Raw genomic sequence first — 6000 nt, forward strand, 5'->3', positions numbered from 1 at the left:
AGCCTCCATTACTGTGAGAAAATAAATTTCTATTGTTTTAGCCACCCCGTCTCTGCTACTTTGTTATGGCAGCCCTAGCAAACTAACATAATAATCTTATATTTTTAAATATGAGATGTATTTCATTAGTATTTTAAGGAATGTTTGATTTGCCAAAAAACTTTGAGTTATAGCATGAATTAGATTTCTCATAAATATATTCAAGAAGAAGATATTCATGTAACATATTAAAAGTCTTAACAGAAAAAGCAAAGAATTTGTTCAAATTCACTGACTCTTTTCAGGAAGAACACTTATTTATTTATTTATTTATTTATTTATTTATTTATGGCTGTGTTGGGTCTTCGTTTCTGTGCGAGGTCTTTCTCTAGTTGCGGCGAGCGGGGTCCACTCTTCATCGCGGTGCGCGGGCCTCTCACTATCGCGGCCTCTTCTGTTGCGGAGCACAGGCTCCAGATGCGCAGGCTCAGTAATTGTGGCTCACAGGGCTAGTTGCTCCGCGGCATGTGGGACCTTCCCAGACCAGGGCTCGAACCCGTGTCCCCTGCATTGGCAGGCAGATTCTCAACCACTGCGCCACCAGGGAAGCCCGGAAGAACATTTTTAAAACTAGAATTTGATAAATGTGGCAGATTGGTCATTGATTTCCAGCAAATCTGGCTGCTTCTCTGCCTGTATGATCCAACTGTCCTCTGTGCACAGGGGCTGACAGTGCGGGACCTGGGAGTCTAGAGTGGAAATTCTTGTTGCACTGTGAGCGCATGCCAGACACTGTGCTGGATGCCTCCCCAAATGTGATTCCCTGAATTCTCACACCAGGATGAGGAGATGGACAGGTATCCCATGGTACATACAAGAATGTCAGAACTTAAAGCAGGTAAATAACTCCCCCTGGTCACAGAGCTAATCATTAGGGAGAACATTCCCTAAATTCTGTTAGATCTAGGTACAAGTCCCAGCTCTGCTGCGTCCCACCTGTGTGACCTAAGGCAAGTGGCTTAACTTCTTCATGCCTCAGTTTCTTCATTTGTAAAATGGGATCAATACTGCTATCCACCACATGGGTTGTTGGGTGGAGTAAATGAAATCATATATGTGCTTGACACAGAGCCTGGCACATATGATGTTCTCAATTGTTAGCTACTACTGTGAGTTTAGGAAATATGATAAATATAACACCAGACATTATATAGTATTATCTAGTTTACAAAGTGCTTTCAGTTTTTCAGATGAGGAAATCAAGGCTGAGAGAAGTTGAGGGACTCAGTTGGGAGCCCCCCCAAATCTTTTGTTCTCTTTAGGCCTTCAGCTGATTGGTGAAGCCCACCCATATTAGAGAGGGGAATCTTTTTTTCTGAAAGTCCACCAATTTAAATGTTAATCTCAAATGTAGGTGAACATTTTGTTTTCTTTTGTCATTTCTTTTGATATGGCTGTAAATGTTTTAATAATATATTAACTATAAGCTTGCATTGCAACTTAATGAACCAGGGGGAAAATGTGTTTATAATCCCTTATTTAATTATGGTACTTGATTAAGGTTTGCTTAAGCATTGCTCATTTAAAAAAAAAATTTTATTGCAGTAGAACTGATGACTTCAAAAATAGATTTTTAAAATAGTCTATATGTAGAGATGGTATAAAATGAAAAGCTAAATACTTCATAAACTGAAGTATCACCATCTTGAATATCAAGGAAAGGACACACCTTGGAGACTGGTCTGAAGTGCAAAAATCAGGGCAAAAATCAGGCTCTTGGGACTTCCCTAGTTGTGCAGTGGTTAAGAATCCACCTGCCATTGCAGGGGCACAGGTTCGATCCCACATGCCATGGAGCAACTAAGCCCATATGCCACAACTACTGAGCCTGCGCGCTACAACTACTGAAGCTTGCACACTGTAGAGCCCATGCACCACAACTACTGAGCCCACACACTGCAACTGCCGAAGCCTGCGTGCCTGGAGTCCATGCTCCGCAGCAAGAGAAGCCACCGCAATGAGAAGCCCGCACGCCGTAACAAAGAGTAGCCCCCACTCACCTCAACTAGAGAAAGCCCACGTGCAGCAATGAAGACCCAACGTGGCCAAAAAAAAAAAAAAAAAAAATCAGCCTCTTAAGCGTTAAATCTATAAAACAGAAACCGTAAGGCAACAGCTTTGTGGCAGTGTTAAAATTAGGTAAGCTTGCTAAGGTCAGTAAGTAGAAATTCTCATCTATTAATGCAAATTATAATACTGTAGGAATGCTCAGCTGGCCAGATACCTGAAGCATGTCGAGAGAAGGACTCTAATAAAAACTAAACACCTTATGTTTATATGGCACTCTTAAGATTTTCAAACATCTTTCATTTACATTAATCTCATTTGATCGTTGCAAACTACCCCATGCTGCAGGAAGGCCAGATATCATTCTTCCCCTTGAGACTCACAGAGGTTCTAGGTTATATGGCTGCAAAGTGGCAGGAAAGAGACCAGACTAGATGGGCTTTCTTCTGCATCATAATCAGTCCAGCTTCTTTGTTGGGTGCCTGGGATGCACAGCCAGGGTACAGGGGTGGGTGGAGGAGAACAGTGGACAAAACACAAATCATGGCCATTCTTTCTAACTGGCCCACCTCAAAGAAAACTAGAGTCAGTTCAAACTGGCATTGCCTATTTTGATTTTGAGACTTGGCATCATATAAATGTGCAGGCCTGCCCAGAACTGGTAAAGGCAGAAGAAAAAAAGAGAAGGAATGAACACTTCAACACAATTTACAGGCTACTGCCTTTCTCACCAGCAAAAAAAGTCTCCCAAGTCTGGAGGAATGGAAGTGGAGGAGGGTGAGGGAAGGAGCGCCACTGGTGACAGGTTTTATCCCAAGAGAAGGGAATCACACCCTTGGAGCTGTGAAAAATGAATCATGTCTTTTCTATCAAGACTTCACACAGATTTTCTGGGAAACTTGTCATTGAGGATACAATAGAGACAACTGTCCTTTTTGGTAGTGTAGCATTTTCTGGAGGGAACTGTGTAAATCATTCTGGGGATTAAACAGCAAATTAAAATGAAGATTAAAGGTGTGTCCTGTGGCTTTGGTGGGCTGTGTTCACCTTTTCTGGAGGTCAGTACATCCATCTAATTGAAAGAGAAAATGTCACATTTAGTTGCAAGAGTGTAAAGGGGTGACGTTTCTCGTCCCACCTTTCATGCTAGGATCAAGGTCTTCTCTTCAAAAGAGCAGTAAAGAGCATCTATGCAGCACCTTTCGGTTTACAAGGCACTTCCATGGGCATCGTTATACTTAAGCGTCACTAAAGCAGATTTATGGGGCCTGTCTTCTAGGTGAGATAGCTTAAGGCCACAGCTGAGGGCACACATTAGTGGGCTTCTAGCTCAAAGCCTACACTCTCCACTTCATCACAAGGTGGATCCACTCAGTCTGTAGACACGGGCAGAGTGATTGATGTGCTTTCTTGTTGGCACCACGTTAAGAAGATGAACAACCATCTCAATTTGCCTGAGACTGAAGCGTTTTCCAGGACATGGGACAGTCCTGGGCAAATTGGGACAACTGGTCACCTTACATATTATGTCTCCAGAAGTCCTCATAGGAGATTCTTCAAGAGTCACAATGAGTGCTAAGATGTTTTAGGAGGACACAGCTATATATGCATGGGATTGGCATATCATTTCCTCCTACTCAATATTTGCAAGCATTTTAAAATTTAACATTTTGCTGTTCTCCGAAGATCGTCATTTTGACCACTTTTTCTCCCTCATTTTTTCTTCCTTGTTGTCTCAGATCCCAAGGGGTGTATGGGGAGGAGGGATGGAAACAGGGAAAAAGTAAGTAAAGAAAGACATTGGCTCCCATTTTTAAAATGTGGTTTTGGTTACAGTTTGTTGAGGACTAATTTGTAATAGTAATTCTCAAACTTGAATATGTTGGTAGACAGCCTCTAAGACGGTCCCCAGTGATTCCTGCATCTTGGTGTGGATGATCTTGTGTAATTCTCTTCCCTTGAGTTTACTGTGGATTTGGATTTGTCTTGCGGAGTCTGTCTGTGTGTGTGTGTGTGTGTCTGTCTGTCTGTCTGTCTCTCTCTCACCCCTAGCTCTGGGAAAAGCCAGCAGCCCATGTGGTGAAGAACTGAGGTTTCCAGCTAATAGCCAGAAAGGACCTGAGCTTGGCAGCAGATTCTCCAGCACCAGTGCAGTCTAGAGATGTTTGCAGCCTGAACCAACACCTTGATTTCAGCATCACGAGAGACGCTTAAGCCAGAATCACAAAGCTAAATCAATCCCAAATTCCTGACCCATATGAACTGTGAGATAATCAATGTTGGTTGTTTTCAGCCTCTGTGTTTTAGGGAGATTTGTGTGGAAGCGATAAACTAGTTCAAATGTGCATCAGAATCACCTAGATAACAACTTGATAAAATGTATATTTCTGGGTCTTACCCCTGGAAATTTTATTCAGTAGATGTGGCCTGAAGTTTCTGCTTTTTCATCAGGAATCCCAGGAGACTCAGAACTGAACAAATACCTGCTTGAGAGCACATAGCAAGAAAAAACACTCCCTGTGAAGACTGTAAAGGGGTATGGTTGCCAGATAAAATACAGGGCACCCAGTTCTATTTGAATTTCAGATAAATAACAAAAAAATGTTTTAGTATAAGCATGCCCCTTGCAGTACTGGGGACATATGTATGCAAAAACATATTTGTTATCTGAAATTCAAATTTAGCTGGGTGTTCTGTATTTCTCTTTGCTAAAAAACCATCCAAAAGGAAAGCCCCACCCAGGGAATGGCCCAACTGGAAATAAAGTAGTGCCTTCCTTTCGCAGATGGCAGGATTTTAGTCCCTGAGGGGTTGACGAAGGGACCGCAGGTGCCTGGTTGGGCCCTGCCCCTCTCCAACCCCCAGGGCAGGCCACAGACTTTGGGCTCTTAACTCTTTTCTTTGGAGGATTTGGGGGGGAAGTGGGGGGAGGAGGGGGAAACGGGCAGGGTGGGGAGCTGCTCAGGAAGTCCTCCCACAGGGCCGCGCCCACCTCTGACAGGTTGTGTCCGGCCCCTTGCTGCCCCAGCTGTGGGGTAAGGAGGCCCAGTGCCCCCAGCTCCCTGGAGAGGCTAGACCCGCTGTTGTGGATGCTCCTGTCTGGTGGGTACCACACTCGGCGCTGGGAACTTGCTCCTTTGGGTGCTGATGGCATCAAGCTTTTCCAGAGCAGTGAATGAATGCAGTCTTCCCCCACACCCCTCCAAGAACTCAGACGAGTGCAGCTGCTCATAATAATGTGTGCGTTTCTCATTCTGAGTATGTCTGAGTCTCTGATGAGTTCTATTTATTGTAGCTCTCAGCCCTGTAAAGAGGAGGATGGTTCCAAAGACATTTCTTAACGACTGAGGTTTTAAGAACTCTGGTTTCACTTGTGTGTATGCTTTCTTGTCACAGGGAACCATCTTAATTTTGATGTGTTTATTTTCCACTATGAAATATTTTCAAAGAGATCAAGAATGAATGAGAATATGTATGTGAGGGAGAGAGAGGGAGTTTAGCTGGGTAGACCGAAATGCTTAAGGCAGGGATGGAAGATAAAGGCTCAGAAAACGTACAGCTGCAGTAGAATCAGAGACTTAAATTATGTGCTTTGAAACCAGACACCGAAAGTGAGGTCACATCACTCTGAGCTCTGGTTCAGCCTTGCCCAGCGGCCTGACACAAGCTGAAAACCCACAGGAGGAGAAGTCAGCGGAATCTCTCTCCTGAGTGAAACTGGAGGGGGCTGAGTTTTTGAGAGGAAGGGAGGCGGTTTGGAATTAAATGTACAGCATCTCTGTCCGCCGTAGAGGCTCTCAAGGGCCCTAGGAGATCTCCTTTTGTGCTGCTTCGTAAAACCAGCACGGCCTACACAAAACAGGCTCGAAAAGTAGAAATCCAAGGGTGATGGTGCCGTTTCACACTTTGTACCTCAGGAAGAGCCCCACAGGAATTGCCCAGTCCTAGGACTAC

The sequence above is a fragment of the Grampus griseus genome (assembly GCF_964374135.1).
Source record: "Grampus griseus genome assembly, chromosome: 2".
Taxonomy (NCBI): domain Eukaryota; kingdom Metazoa; phylum Chordata; class Mammalia; order Artiodactyla; family Delphinidae; genus Grampus; species Grampus griseus.